This window comes from Apodemus sylvaticus, chromosome 6, assembly GCF_947179515.1.
Source record: "Apodemus sylvaticus chromosome 6, mApoSyl1.1, whole genome shotgun sequence".
Lineage (NCBI taxonomy): Eukaryota > Metazoa > Chordata > Mammalia > Rodentia > Muridae > Apodemus > Apodemus sylvaticus.
This window is the reverse complement of record NC_067477.1, coordinates 50,855,523-50,871,957: the sequence shown is the minus strand read 5'-3', so window position 1 is coordinate 50,871,957 and position 16,435 is coordinate 50,855,523.

Genomic DNA, 16,435 nt, shown 5'->3' with positions numbered 1-16,435 from the left:
TCTTTTGGGGGCTGGTGAGATGGCTCAAAGGGTAATTGGTACTTAGTGACCTGAGTTCTATTTCTGGGACCTTGTCTTTGTTAGGGTTTTTATTGCTGTGATAAAGCACAATGGTTGAAAGCAACTTGTGTGCTGAGGGTGGCAGGTCAGCCCCTCTGCCCATGCTGAGGGTGACAGGGGAGCCCCATTGCCCCACCTGACCCCCCCCAGCTTCAGTGTGGGTTCTGGAGATCAGGGTTCTGGTCTTAACCCTGCCCAGTAAGTGCCTTACCCATTGAGCCATCTCCCTAACCTTAAGATGGTTTTTAAGCTTATTCCTTAGCAGTGCCATCATTTTTATCATTTATGCAGGCAGTGTCACTGACTGGACTTTCTTTAAATTAGATAGCATCTTTCCAATTGTTGGCATGCTTGGTAATTTTAGACTAGCTGGTACAGATTCTGAATTTTAGAATTTTAGGGTTTCTTTGTTTTATTTTTTCTAACTTTTCTTTAAGTAGTATTAGATTCTTTTTTCTGGTATGTATTAACATTACTTGAAGTAATTGGGATGCTATCTTAGCTTCATGTTTGTTGCTATAACAAGTACCCTGACAAAAAGCAACCATTATTGCAGGGAAGTCAAGGTCGGAACTTAAAGCATCACATCCACAGGGAAAAGCAGAGAAAAAACAAAATGCATGGGCCTTGCTTACATCCTCTCAGATAGCTTCTTCCTCCTTTATGCTGTTTAGGACTCCTGCCTAGGGAATGGTGCCACCTACAGTGGACCTGGTCTTCCTACATCAATAGAAAATCAAGATCCCTTCTTCCCATAGTCATGCCCACAGGCCAACCTCATGCAGATAATTTGTTACTAAGATTTTCTTCCCAGGTGATACTAGATTGTCAAGTTGACAGTTGAGTGTATACCATGACTAGTCGGCATAAATGCATTGTTAAAGTATACTTTAACAATGTACTTGTACTGTACTAACCTTGTACTGGATTCACAGCATCTTACAGTGATCTTTCATCTTACAGTACTGCTACTGTTCCATTCCTGAAGCTTCTGAAGCTTTTGTATGTTCATAATCCAGAAGGTCTAATATTGCTTTTGAATACATCTATACCACGATTCCTTTTCTAATGTCACGTTAAGTTCCTCTCATTGAAAAAGTCCATCCTTCCATCCACCATACATGTCAAGTGGGTCCTTCTGCCACTTTCTCAAATTGTGCTTCTCTATGAGGTCACTGTAAAGCCACACTGTAAGCCACAAATTCTAGTCACCTTGAAATTCTGACATTCCAGTTCTTGCCTCTCCAATTTGAAGGATTCCCGGGCTCCACGTGGGCACTCACGTGGGTACTGAATACTAGAAGCTGTGATCTTTCACCTCATGCTGTCCTGCCCATTTCTTTGGAATCTCTATTCTGCATCAATTGTGTCCAATTTCTGAAAATTATAATTTCATACAACTTGCTCAGTTCTCTGGTAGCTCTTGGCAGGATGGGCAAATATGGTCCCATTATTTCTTCATGGACAGAAAGTAGATGTTGTTGTTCATTGTGTTTGTTATGCCTGAGCCACTCTGTTGGGTATGGGATAGACTTCCATCTCCCCTTTAGCTTGTATTTCCCTGGTGCCCGGTGCCTGGTGCCGGGTGCCTGGTGCCGGGTGCCGGGTGCCTGGTGCCGGGTGCCTGGTGCCGGGTGCCTGGTGTCTGGTGTCTGGTGCCTGGTGCCTGGTGTCGGGTGATGGCTTCTTCTATGCTTATTTTTCAGTTTTACATCTTCTTGGCTGAAGTGTAATTTATATCTTCCCCTCACTTTCAGCATTCTTGAATTGTAAGATTTCTTTCTTTTACCAGATGGCCTATTTTTCAGACACAGATTTTCCAAGTATTTTCCTTGCAGCTTTTGGTGTGTCTTTTTCCCTTTCTTAGCATTTTTTTTTCAAATAGAAAAATTTTTTTTTATAATTTGGTAACATTTTAATATATCAATTTCCTCCTTTCCTGATTCATGTTTTTATGTTCTGCATAAGAATTCTTGGCTAAGACTAGGTAAAAATCCTTTTCTCTGTGATTTCCTCCAGATATTTTACAAATTAGCTCTCAAGTTTATATGGTCTGTTTCAAATTAATCAATGCACATTATATGTTCAAGCATCAAAATTCATTTTCCCATGAGAACATCAGTCCTGCCAGCATGTTATCACAGAGATTAGCCGTCTGCTATTGAGTTGCTCTGACAACTTACCGAGCCATCCCATCCCCCTTGCTTTCCCATGGCGGTTTACCTAACTCTTTCTCCTTCCCACTGTCCTCTTCCCTTATCTTCCCCATCTATCTGCCCATCTCTCCAGCCACTGCTTTCCTGATCGGATTACTTATGTTTTTGCACCACAGTGACAGAATACCTACCATAAAGAATTAAAGACAAAGGATTTATCTTAGCTCATGGTTTCAGAGGGGTGAAGCCAGAGGGCTCTGGTCCTTGATTCTGGGTCTATTTTGAGGCAGACCATGGTGGCAGGGACACATGGAAGAGGTCCCTGCTGGTAGACAAGAAGCAGAGACAAATAGGAATCTTCAAACTTGGCTTCCAGTGACCTACGCCTCCAAGCAGCTCTTTTCTCTTTCCCCTTTCTTTTATTGAAAATAGATTTTTTATACAATATATTCTGATATATTTCCCAGTCTAATATTAATATTTCTTCTCCCCTGCGATCCATCACACCTTGCACATCTAAATACACAGCCTTTCTGTCTCTCCTTAGAACAAGCATCTAAATAATAATAATAAAGTAAGATAAAATAAACAAACTGGAACGGGACAAGCCAAATACTCAAACAGAAGAAAAAGAATCAAAGAAAGAGCACAAGAAACTCAGCTAGACTCAGAGATCCCAGTGCGCACACACAGGTATATCACAAAAAAACACAAATTCAGAAGCTATAATTTGTATGCAAAGGACCTGCAAGGTTAGAAATAAATTCCCTGACAAAAAATATGAGACAAAAAAATTCCAAAGATGTTACTGAGTTTGTTTTGTGTTGGCCATCTATGGCTAGGCACAGTGCCTATCCTTAAGAGTGGTTTGTATCTCCAGAGAGACTCTGTTGGGGGAAACTAAGTTTTCATTTGCAGTGGTTATCAATGGAAGACTCTGGGTTAGGGATGGGGCCTCTCACTGCTGGGGCCCCATCTGGCACAGAGCTAGGAGTATAGGAGTGTGTTTCTAGGAGTAATTTTGTTTCAATGTTTCTTTAGAAGAGCAGTAACATTTGTTTCTTTGCTGGTCTCAGGTTCTTGGCCACCTGAGTTGGTGATGGGATTCATCTCATGGAGTGAGCCTTAAGTCAAATCAAGCATTGGTTGGTTACTCCCATGAGCTTTGTGCCACCGTTGCACTAGGGCATCTTGCAGGCAGACAATAATTATGATTCAAGAGGTTGTAGTGGTAAACCTTCCTTCTTAAAGTTTCTCTCAAAATAGCACTACCACCTGAGTGAGGACCAAACATTCAGCACACAAATCTAATTCAGACTATAATACTTTCTTATTTTACCTGACGGTCAAGAAAATGTCTGTCTCTATAAAATACCTAGCTTTTGGAGACTGAACCCCCACATTTAATGTCAAGTATTTTAATAATCTGTAGAGGAATATAATATGTGATGGTCTATAATGTGTTTGTTTCAAAAGTCCAGAGAATTTTTCTGCATCTTAGGTCCCACTCTAATATTTAGTTTCCCCAATAAGCTTCATCAAACAGCTTCAAAAATTAAAATGTCAGATTAGATTTAAAATGCAATCAGATGTAAGCCAGGACTATATGATCAAGTGCAAAATAAGGCCAATTGAATTTACAGATATGAGGCAAACTGTCCAAGAGTTCAGAAGAATCCTGAATTGTTTAAGACTTAGACATGTGAAAAGGTAGTCCTTCTGAAACTATGCAGTCACTGTGAAAGGGCACTTGACAACTTGAGTAGGTATTATTAGGAAAATAGTTACAATGTATTTACATTTAGTTTTCCCTAGAGTTTTATTGCCTAGAAGAAAGAAAACATCTGGGGTTTGATTCTGTCAGAAGTAAGATTTTTTATTTTACTTGGCTTTATCCTTTCACAATCTATTGTCCATTCAAAAGTTTTCTGCTTATAAGACACTCAACTGAGAACATTGTTTGTAGTTCTTTATGTGAAGGGGGATTTCTAGTGTGGGGGAAAATCATTCCTATTATTTTTCTGGAGTCTCATAACATTCAGATGAGGCAAAGACTTATTTAAGACTAAGTCTGCCAGACACTAAAACTACAGTGTCGAAAGATACATTTGGCAAAACTGGCCAAACATAGAGTTTCCAGCTTGCTGTCTTCCCCTGGACATCTTTCTGAGTCAGCTAATCTAATGTATTTAATATTTCTGCTATGATTTCTAAGGCTCTCCAGTGTCTCAGCCTGGAAGACATCCCCCATGCATCTCTTCCTCTGCCCCAGTGAACACCAAGCCTGCCAGGAGGCTTGATAGCTCATCTCCCTCAAACTCCTCTCAAGTAGAAGACTCTGCTCCCACAGAGCCCGCTGCCCAGCCACTCAGAACACCTTTCTTGCTTATGTGATTACTGTTCTAGTCTCCTCAGTCCATGCTGCTCTCACCAAACCTTTTCTTCACTCTGTTGTCCACAGAGTACTCACAGGTACCTCTTGTACCCCAGAACATCCAGACTCCCCATTTTCCCCACAATAATGTCAGAAGTTTTAATGAGAGTTTTGTGCTCTTCTCTCCCAATCTCCTGATTGTATCCTCGTGCTGCTCTGGTCATGCTGTCCTTCGGACAATCGAATCAAACCCGCAGCCCTTAGCAGTCTCATTTTTCAAAGCAGCCAGCATTAGGTATCAGGCAGGTCATGTTCCTTTGATTGTCCTTGGTTGTTAATATGTTATTTATCCAGTGGAGTCAGCCCTTTGTTTCCTATTGGCTCTCTCCTTCTTTGAAAAAATCAGTAGACACTGGACATATAGGACGTGAATGTGTGCTTATGAATAAGGAAACAGAAGGTTCTTACTTCCATAATCCCTACACACTAACTGAAGGGCACAGTCAATAAACACTAGGGCTGGAGAAGGAGTTGGAAATCAACCATTTGTCAGAGTGGAACTGTAGTTGGAGAGAGACACTACTGAGAGAATGTCAGGACCTGAGCCATAGGAGGAAGGCAGCTTTCAGAAGCATAATAACTATTCTGACTTCACCAATCAGAAAAATGATGTTCAGAAAGGTCCCACGGCCCTCCATAGCTACTGCACAGAACTAAAATTTCAGCCCCAAGCTCTTGACCATTTCTTCTTCCCATTGAACTTCAAAGCTTTTTCCAACTAACATGACTAACACGCAAAACTTGTGAAAACACAGACCAACCAACCCCGCCCATCAGCGGGTGGGATCCACCACCCAACCCAGGCAGATTGGCTGCTGGCCACACCGAGACATTTGGAAAATAGATTCCATTTTGTCTGACTTGATTTATCTTCAGCCTTTGCATTTAAGATGAGGGAGCAGAGAGCTCAGCTCTAGGAAGAAAGAAAAGAAAGTCCCAGCTGTTCTCATTCAGACACAGCCGCTTCTTAAGCGCTGTTTCTCTTAATTCCACAAAGTGGTCCTGCAGGAGTGATCTTGCTCCGGTCGCACAGTGCCTCGCTTGTCTCAGCACTCCTGGAATGCTGCTGCGGGGGTTTTCTTCTTTGAAATGGTCAAATCCTGCTGGTTATTTTCATGGGCTCAGCGTTCTCTGGGGTTGCAAGGCTGTATCCTCCTTGGGGTTCATTCCTGCTTCCGGCAGGGCAGGAAGGGTAAGGTAATCCAGCCTTAGCCACTGAGACCCCTTTTACCTTGTAACTAGCCCATGAGCCTTGGGAGAACATGATTGATAACATCCTTGGAAAGAAGGAAAAGGAAGGGTCTGACGAGATGGCCCCTTTTGGCAGTGGTTTGAGGCCTATTTTGGAATGAACACAACAGCACAAAACTTTAGACAGCAGAAACACAGGTTAAAACTTTGGTATTCTTACTGCTTATTAATCCAATATCTTATGCATCATAATTTCTTTTTTAGTTTGTGTGTGTGTGTGTGTGTGTGTGTGTGTGTGTGTGTGTTACAACTCATTTTTAAGCTGATTACCAATAAATGTAATGTGGGAAAGAAGCAAGATAGAAACACAGTATTCCTAGTGTGGGGAATTATGCTTAGAATGAGCAAAGACAAAGGGATATCACACACTCTCTGATTCTGCCTTTTATTGCTGAAGTACAAGAACATGTTTGAGGCTATATTTTAGTTAGGGATGGGGAGGGGTGAAGAGGAAGAGGGAATTAGTTCCCCTGCTCTGGAGGCTGAGCTGGTTGTGAGCTTCAAGATCAGCAGAAGCTGACAATAAGCCTTATTTTAAGCCTGACACCCACAGGGCCCCAGAGGGCTGCTATGCAAGTCACAGGTGAAAGGCAGAGAATGCCTTTACTCTGACATCCAACAATAGAAGAAGGGCTCTGGAGGGTGTGAGAAGAACAGCCTTTGTTATTTAATATTGGCCTTAAAGAACTTAAAAGAGGAATGGTTTATTTTGGCTCCTGGTTTCAGATCATCCAGCCCATGCTCTTGGCCACACCAATTAAACAGAACATCATGGTAATGGGAGTGTGTAACAGGAGCTTCATTATACTTCCTGATGGGCAGAAAGAGAGGGCAAGACCCGGACCTGGGGCCAGGTATAACCTTCAAGGGTTTTCCTTCAGTGAACCATTGTGTCCAGCTAGGTCTCATCAAAGATTCTGCTATCTCCCAAAATACTGCCTCTGCCCTGGAACCAAATATTCAGTTCATGAACCTGTGGAGAACATTTCATAGAGAATCATAAAGCTGTGTGAAGACTAGCTTATGGTGCCACTAAAGAAAGGGGGATCAGTAAGGGCTTTGCTTGTGAGGAACAGAAATAAATATGTTTAAATCAGAAGAACACACATACACACAGATAAACACACACACACACACACACACTCGTGTGTGCATGCATGTGCGAGTGCTTACAGGGAAAGTTCCACTCCACCATCTAGAGCAAGCACAACAATTCGGCTTAGCTTTGTGGATGGGGGCAGGGATACTGAAGTGCAGGTGGGTCTCTTGGCATGCTGTAAATAATGGCTCGACGTATGCTTGATGGAGATAATTTAGCAAGAGCACATGATTGCTACATGCAATTAGGAGTTGGAATAAGACATGATTGCTGTTTTCATGTTTGCATATGTAGGATTATATTATAATTAAATAGAATAGTAACAAGAGGTGTGTGTAAATTATATTTCTGGCTTGTGTGAAAGATTGAAACCAGCAGAGGTAGGGGAAAATGGGAAAGGGGCTGTCTGGGGGTCATTTGTTCCAGGAAATCTTGGCACCTTGTTAGGAAGTTGAAACTGCTGGGGACTTGGCTGTTTCTGTAAGAAAAGCATCAGGATTTGGCTTTGGATTCTCAGAAGACTAAGTGTTTACAACTCAGAATCACAAGCTTCAATAGTTAATTTGAGAGAATTCTTTGAAGAGGATTATCCTGTCAATGACAGGCTCTGCCTTGCTTGGAGCCCAGGGAGAGCTCTGTCCCTGCTGGCATAAAGTTAAGATGAAGGAAACTGTTCACCCACATCCCTGGCACCAACCTTTCCCTTTCTGGCTGTATTTCTTTTGCCTAAAGGCAAGGACTAATTGGTTGATGGCTCCTCATTAAATGTTAACTATTGATTATTAACCTAAGTAACTTGGGGCGCAGAGGGTGAGAATGAGAATCTAGTATCTGTGGGCTGTAGTTTTTATGCCTAATATTTGGTACATCATGTTATTGTTAAACTAGGGAAAAGATCAGAATAAAAGAAGGAGACTTAAATAGGCTTGTGAAATGTGACCTATTGAATATCTAAATTATGGTGCTCAGGGCACGGTCACATTTATTTAGAATATTTAGAATATGGTCACCTATTTAGAACTCCCTGAGTATGACTGGACTGGGAAGAAAGTTTTACAAGTCATTGCTATGCACAGTGATCAATCCAAACAATACAAGTGTAAGAGATAGCCCCGGGTGGGTGGTTAGGAATCCAGCCTACTGTAAGCCTTTAGAGAACACACATTTTAAGGGTGAGTGAAGATGGAACAATCTCAAAAAGAGAAGGTAGTGTGGACTGAACCTTAGCAGGACCGCAGCAGGAATCTCTGTTGTGAAAAGCCTATGGGAGGCAATGGAGCCACGAGGGTGGAGCTATGATGACTGGAATTTGTGCCCTTATAAGAAAGGCTGGTGAGCTATTTAAAGCTCAGTATCTATCTATCATGTGAGAACAAAATGAGGAATTGGCAGTCTGTGCTCTGTAGGAAGGCTCTGATGAGAACCACACTGGCACCTTTAACTCCTGACCTCTATGAAGTGCAAACAAGGAATCCTTGTTGTTGTAAAACACCCCATGTAAGGGACTGTCTTCTACTAGGACTAACTCTATAGAATAAACAAGAAATACAGTAGAAACTGGTATCAGAGGCAGCTGAGAGACTTTTTAAGAACTAGGGAGAAAGCGACACCCTAATTGCGGTAGAGATGCTCAGCACAAGAAAGATAAACCTGCTGTCCAAGAAGACAGGCTTACAACGCATGGTAGGACAGAGGAGTTGGGGCTGATGGTGCTGGTTTTTAAAAATGACTCAATTCAGTATGCATGTCTATCAGAATAGAGTTGGGCCAGTCCCTTCTAGCTCCCGTGTTAGGATTTCTAGTGCTGTAATAAAACACAGTGTCCAAAAAAGCAAGCTGGGGAAGGAAAGGATTTATTTGACAGATGCTTCCACATTAAAGAGAATCAGGATAGGAACTCAAACAAGTCAGGAACCTGGAGGCAGGAGTTGATGCAGAGGCCATGAGGGATACTGCTTACCGACTTGGTCCCCATGGCTTGCTCAGCCTGTTTTTTTTTGTAGAACCCAGGACCATCATCCCAGAGATGATACCACCCAGCCCCAGGATGACACCATCACAGTGGGCTGGGCCCTCCAATATCAATCCCCAATTAAGATAATGCCCTACACGCTTGCCTACAGCTCATTCTTATAGAGGCATGTCCTCAGTTGAGGCTTCTTCCGAGCAGATTTCTAGGTTGTCGCAAGTTGACATAAGACCATCCAGCATGCTCCTGGTTTGGGCTGTTGATTTGAACTCCTGCAGCTTCTGGACACTGGACCATGGATTTAAGCATCCTGGTCCTACCTGTTGTCCCCTACTAAGCTGCTCTATTCTTTGGACTCTGTCTTCAGCCTCAGTGGGACCATTTACTGCTAGGTGACTGGGCAACATACTTCATGACACTTGTGGTACCAGCTGGGGTTGGCTAATGCCGTGGCAAGAATAAGGATCTAAGATAGTGCAGTCTCAGATCCTTCGTGCCTTGAAATGCAGCCGTGAAACATGAAGAGACAAACGGGCCTGTGTGCTGCTACTGAGTGGAGCCAACCTGAGCAGAGGCAGTTCCCATCTCCTAGGCTCCCTGGCCAAGCACACTTGGAACACAGGAGTAGATCTGACTCAAAGTCAGCGATAGGATATGACTCTAAAATAATGTATGATCAACCTACAGAGGACTTAAACATTTGCTTCAATATGTCCTGGCCCTTAGGAGTCCACTCCAGTGGCAAGGATGCAGTTTGTTTCAGAGTTACATGTATTACTCTGCGTGCCTTTGGTCTCTTCATCCCCTTCAGGAACTTCCCTCACCCTTTCCTATAGTAGTTTTCTACTGCTACAGGATAAAAAAAAAAAAAATCAAACTTAACGACCTAAAAAGAACACCTGATACTAGCTCAGAATTTTTCAGAAGTCCTTGTGGGCTTGGCTAGTTATTCTACTAAGGCAAAAGTCAATACGTGAACTGGGCTGAACTCACACCTCGTGTCTGTGGGGGAAAATCTGCTTCCAAGCTCATTGGGATTGCTGGCAAAGCCAGTTCACAGTTGGCTATAAACCAAGGGGATTCTCACATTCTAGAGGCCGTTCCCATTCCTCCTCTGTCTGCACACCAGCAGTGAAGAGCCAAGGCCTTCTTATGCCTGGAATCTGTCTGACTTCCTCTCTGTCACCAGCCAGAGAAAATGATCCTCAAATAGAATTGTGTAATTGGACTGGACCACCCAGCAATCTTTATTTTAAAGTCAGATCATTCTCGATCTTGGTTAGATCTGCAAAATCCCATTTGCTGTGAACCAGAGGATGGATCTATATGCCTCCAGGTCCAAATTCATATGTCAAAAATCAAATTCATATGTCAAAACTGTCAACATGATGTTATTGGAAGATAGAACCTTAGAGAGATGACTAGGGCACGAGGAGAGAAACTTCACAAGTGGTGTCAGTGCTCTGATAACCTGTCCAAGCTGCCTTGACCTCTTCTGCCATGTTCACAGTCAGCAAGAAAAGGCTCAGACAAACCAGGAAGGAGGTTTTCCACAGTCTCTGAAGTCTGCTGGCAAATCTTGGATGTCCAGATTTCAGAACTGTAAGAACAGCATGCGTTTTTTGATAAAGCACTTGATCTATTTCACTGAAGCAGTCCCCGAGGTCTATAAACCATGTGGTGTGGCCTCTCTACAGGAGTGACAGGAGAGGTGACCAGCATATCCACAGGGAGAGCCCTGCACAAAGACAACAGTCTTTGGGGGTGCCTTTTAGAATCATGCAACCGATTTCTCATAACCTTTGCTCTTTTAAAGACCATTAAAAGAATCAATCTTTCTTCCACAACTGTTCTTTTGAAAACATCCAAAAGTCAATTAGTGAATAAAGCAGGGGATGATTACTTTTTCATTATAAAAGTGAATTAAATAGAAAAAGATGTGAGTGCCTTTCTTGCATGATCCATACATGAGATCTGAAGCTAATTTTGACATGCATGACTCCTTCTTAATTTACCTCTGTTCTTGCTACTGCTGAGGAGAATGTTTTCATGGGGGGTCGGGGGGGGGTGGGGGGTGGGTGGGTGGGGCACTGCAATAAAAACACAAGTATGCAGAGACTCAGATTCCCTTCCTTGGTTTTAGATAGATTTCTCTCCAGGGTCCAACATTTATTCATTATTAGTGGAATTTGTGTCTTAATTTTCCTTTCCCTTCCACCTTCAGGAGCCCCAGGGCCAGAGGTGAAATTCTTGTCTAGCCCAGTCCATCTAAAGAGGCACAAAGTCTTCTGGGTAACCGTGTAGAAAGACAGTGAGAGGCAGCTTCTGCATATGTGGGGTTTGGACAGGCCTGGCCTGGCCTGCAGGTGGGTGGTCTAAATGCCTGGAGACAGTTGAACTCCTCTATGCTTTGGGTCCTGGGATATGCCCAATATTTCAAAAGCTACTGAGTTCTGGATGGTTTTTTGGAGGCAAAACCCCAGAGGCAAAAATGATCTCATTTAAGATGAGAAGAAGCAGGGGGCCGAAGCCTTTGAGTGAGCTGATTCCCTCAGACTTCCTTCATTTGACACATTGGGGGGAAGGGTAGGAAGCTAAGCACCCAAATAACAAAGGCTCGCTGAAATGCCATTTTCCTTAAGATGTTCTCCTACTTCTGACTCCCTGGCTTTGCAACATTCAGCAGTAAGGGGGGCTGCAAGCAAGGACGAGGAAGGGAGGCCTCTAACCAAGTCTACAGGACAGAGACCCAGAGGCCAAAGCAGGAAAGCTGTGATGTAGAAATGCCAAATTCTGAGAAAAAAATTAACAAAAAGGAAGAGGAAAGGTGTATTTGTTCAGGATGAAAAGCATCACAAAGAATTAGGTGACTGGTGGCAGAGTTGATTACATTTGCAAGGTCAGGGCTTGTAAGATGGAAGGAAGAAGATGAGGCCCCGTGTAAAAGATTAGCTTGGTGTGGTCATCAGAATGAGGTAGGTTGCATAGACATGGGGATGGGAGAGATAAATCCCATGGTGGCCAGAGGCCGAGGCAATCGCATAGCTGTGTTTGCTATGTGTCGATCAAACAATAAAGACACAGGACCACCCAAGCCAGCTGAGTCCAACATGGCCGACCAACTGCCCTTGGCTTCATTATAATGACGTGTCCATAATCATTAGTGTTACAAATCACCAGCTCTAATCATGCAGCTGATGGAGCCACCACACATCCAGAAATACTCAAGTAAAGACAAAAGGGAAACAGCTTTAACCTGATAATCCAGACTCATCTCCCCTGTAAACTGTCATCATTCGTGTCTGACCAAGATGCCGTCTTAAATACAATGAATGTATCTTACATAATCCATCATTGTCTATGTAATGTTTGCTAGTGTGCTGTCCCTGAGATACACTGCCTAAACCTTTTTTGAAACAAATTAATTCACTTAAGTACTAAGTAAAATTAACTAAACTTAAATTCATCTGCTTTCTGCATTTCCCCTTTGATTCTTATTTTCTGGTCCAGGATAAAACATTTCAAATAAGTATATGTAGCCCAAAATTTTCACCCTTTGTTTGACAGACTAGTATCCAGGATCTGATATAAGATCCAGTACCCTCGGTGGGTAGAGAATTTGATACTGTCTTTAAAACATCAGAGTTAAGACTTAGTGTCTTGTATATTCAAAACTCATTCTCGGAATCTGTGATTGGAAATTATTGATTCTTCTCAACAATAAATAAGGGAACATAAATTAGAAACAGTGTAATGTGATGATCAACAGTGTGGCCCTCTTATCTAGGCAGCCCACTGTTAAAGAATGGCCCTGTGCCTGGGCAGCTTACTCTGCCAGTCTATAGTGATGTCATCATCTATAAATGGGGTGCATGTGGATGAATGCTAAAGGACAAGAGCTATTAAAGTGTTCTCCAAACACTGGGGATCTCAAGCACAATTATTTTAAGCACAAAGTATTATTCTAAACTTTATGGCATACCAGGGAGACAAAGAGGCAGAGACAGAAAGACAGAGACAAAGACAAAAAAGACAGACACACAGAGAAAAAGAGACAGAGACCATATGTATGCGTGCATGTGCACGCACACACACACACACACACACACACATGCTAGCATGAGCGAGAGAGAGAGAGAGAGAGAGAGAGAGAGAGAGCGTGGGCGGTGGAATCCAAGACAAAACAAAAAAGAGAATCCAACATGTAACTTCCTGAAAAAACAGGGCCATTAGACTCTTGGAAGAATCATCTTTTCAAACTCCATTAACCCCGACCCTGAACTAGAGCGTTTGTCTCAAGGGTATAGAAAGAATCTTATTGTTCACCCAAACATTCCACATCCCCTATTTCACTTTTGCAAACCACCCACTACCTCCTTACCACAGTACTGACAGTCATGTCTGTTTGTATTGGCTGACTGCGTCCCTTAGTACCAGGAAGCCTTAGTCTTTACCTGTTACTGAACTATTTGGTTTGCAGTGGCTTAGAATACTGGCACTTTAGCTTTTGGAAGGAGTTAAGTTAGAACTGAAAATTTGACCCCAAATGACTTTGTCATGATGTAGTGACTTGATAGACAACTCTAAGAAATAAGAAATGACAAATAGCACTTTTCTCTCTAAACACAGGTCATTGTTTTAACTTCAGATGTTACAAGATAGGACACAACATTTTATATGTTTTGGTAGGTTTAACATATATATAGTGTTCCAAGGAATGTTGAGAAACAGAATATGTTGGGGCTTGGAAAACACTTGTTTCTATAGAGTATTCTTGGACATCCTAGAACAAGGATCTACAAGCTATAACCTGTGGGTCAAAATGGCCTCTCGCTTTTCATAGAAACCATGTTAGCACAGGGTGCTTGTTCTATACAGTTGAGCTGAGCATCTATAACAAAGACTTTGGCTCACAAAACTTAAAATATTGGCTCTGGTCCCTTATAGAGTTTGCAGTCCTCCTGTGTGTCTAAAGTGGGATAGAGTTTTCTCAAAACCACTGAATGAGTTTGCCTGGCATGTTTTGCCCATCTTGTGTGGGGACAGTAGCTATGTCATAGTTTCCTGGACAGTCCTATAAATATCATTCCCACATTGCCCTCTTAGGTAAACATGTGGAAATTTCTGTTAATCTGATAATGTGTTTTGCCTCTTGGTCTACAAGATACAGCCCCATTGAGTGTGCAAGGCAGAGTTCCTGAGGAGAATGGAAAGACACAAACAAGCTACAGTGGCCACTATGTGCAAGCAATGTGATGATTGTCAGCCCCAAGCCTTTCTAGATATTTCAATATGTGTGTATCCAATGAGGCTCTTCATGTTATAACAGATAGGATCTTTTTAAAGCTACAACCCCCTATCACACAATTTTTTTTAAAGCTAAGGTAATTTTAAATAATGATCAGTGCCCCAGTCTCACTTCTTGTCTGTGCCTAAGGGTGTAAACCCATGTCTCTAAGTAGTGTCTTTCAGGAAAACAAGATTTCTAATGTCTAGAGGGACTATGATGCTACTATTTTGTACAAGATAACCCAATAGTAATATACAGCATGATGGAATGATTATGAGATTTATGGTGACAGGTAACACCTGCAATACTAAGCAGTTGCCTGAGAAGAGACCAAAGTCACAGCAAAAGGGACACCACTGAGGTAATGATATAGTCTATAAAGATTTTGTAGTGGTTCTTGACCCTGTTGAGGGGGATGTCAATTGACCCTTTCACAGGGGTTGTATGTCAGCTATCCTGCATGTCAGATATTTACCTTATGATTCATAATAGTAGCAAAATTATAATTATGAAGTAGCAACAGAATAATTTCATGGCTGGGGGTCACCACAACATGAGGAACTGTATTAAAGGGTCACATCATTAGGAAGGTTGAGAACCACTGAGGTATTTCATTGCTTCCAATAATAAAAGCTACACAAAATTAAAATATGGCCTTCGAAAGAGCACAGAACCCAGATCATGGCCGTGCGAAACAAACCTGAATGTTTGAAGATGATGTATTGCCTGGAAATTACCCCGTCAGTGCATAGTCAAGGCCTTGAGCTTCCCAAAAATCACAAACAAATTAATTTTCTTATGTAAGTACCCCGCCTACTTCACAGAATTCCCTTTACAGCCATCAGGAGGAGAAACTAGAGCTGCTTCAGGGACTTCCAGCCTTTTTACTTACAAAAGTAGAACATTCCCCAACTTGGGAAAGCACAGGAAGAGCTTGGCTAAGGGGCTCAGCTTGGGTGTGTAGTTTTAAAGGACATCCATTATCTCCACCCAGAAAGATGTGTAATGTGTGCCCAGACTCAGGTTAGCAGTGCAGCAGGGTTCCAAAGCCAGGATGTGGGAAGTTGTATCTTATGAATGGAGTAGAACTCAAACCTAAGCACCTCATGTGTCTACAGTGCAAAAGTAAGCAACAAGGTAAAGAGGAAAAGCAGGGCCACAGGGGGACAAAACCTAAAGCCTGTGAGGTTATGAGGTGCAGGTGGAATTTTGGGGAATGTGTTTGGGGCCAAATGGATTAAGAAGCTAGATACTGGTGCTCATGTTAAAGTCTTCTGCAGTCACCGATGGGGCTAGGACATACCTATGAGTCTTGTGTCAGTCACAACCCTGTCAGGAGCCAGAAATTACAGACACTTCCATAATGATAATTGCAGCAATATAGCCCTTAATACTAGGATCTATTAGATAATACGGAACCAAAGGCAAACCAGATCATATGCCACCACAAAGGCAGAAGTTGATGAAAGCGGCTCCTGTCCCTAGGTCTGTCTGGAGGGATGAGAAAGGAATGTGTGGAAGATGGCTCAGCATGGACTGAAGAGATCAGGCTGGGGCACAGGGCTGTCCCAGCTCAGGTGACATAGAAAGCCTCCATGCCTTAAGCAGAGATTCTCTCCAGGGTACAATCCATTTCCTTGCTTTTTATTTTTAGCTTCTAGAAGCCATCTGCTTTCCTTGGCTTGTTGCCCCTTCCTCACACAGCCCCTGCTCTGATCATCATGTCCACCTCACCCTGGCTCCTGGACCCCATGCTCACTTAGAAAGACACCTGCGATTACACTGGGTACATCCAAAAGCTCCAAACCAAAGCCTGAACCTTAATCCCATCGACTTTTTGAGAAAAGTAATGATTCACAAAAGACTTTTCAAGAAAAGTAAAGATTTGCAAATGCTGGGGTTGGTACACGGACATCTACAGAATGGCCTTTTCCAGCCTAGCACTCCATTTACATTAAAACAGTCCACCTAGACATGACTGCTCTTACTCAACAGCAGAGTCCTCAACAACTAGGGGCTGTGCCTGTAAGAATTTAAATGGTTTGTCTCATTATACTTTCAGACGAAAGAATAACTAGTTAACTTGATAGCACTGTGTTGCTGCAGAAACAGTAGCATTTCCACGTGTTCCTTCCTCATTCAGGGGTGGTTGTTAGACAGCTCTGAATTGGATTGT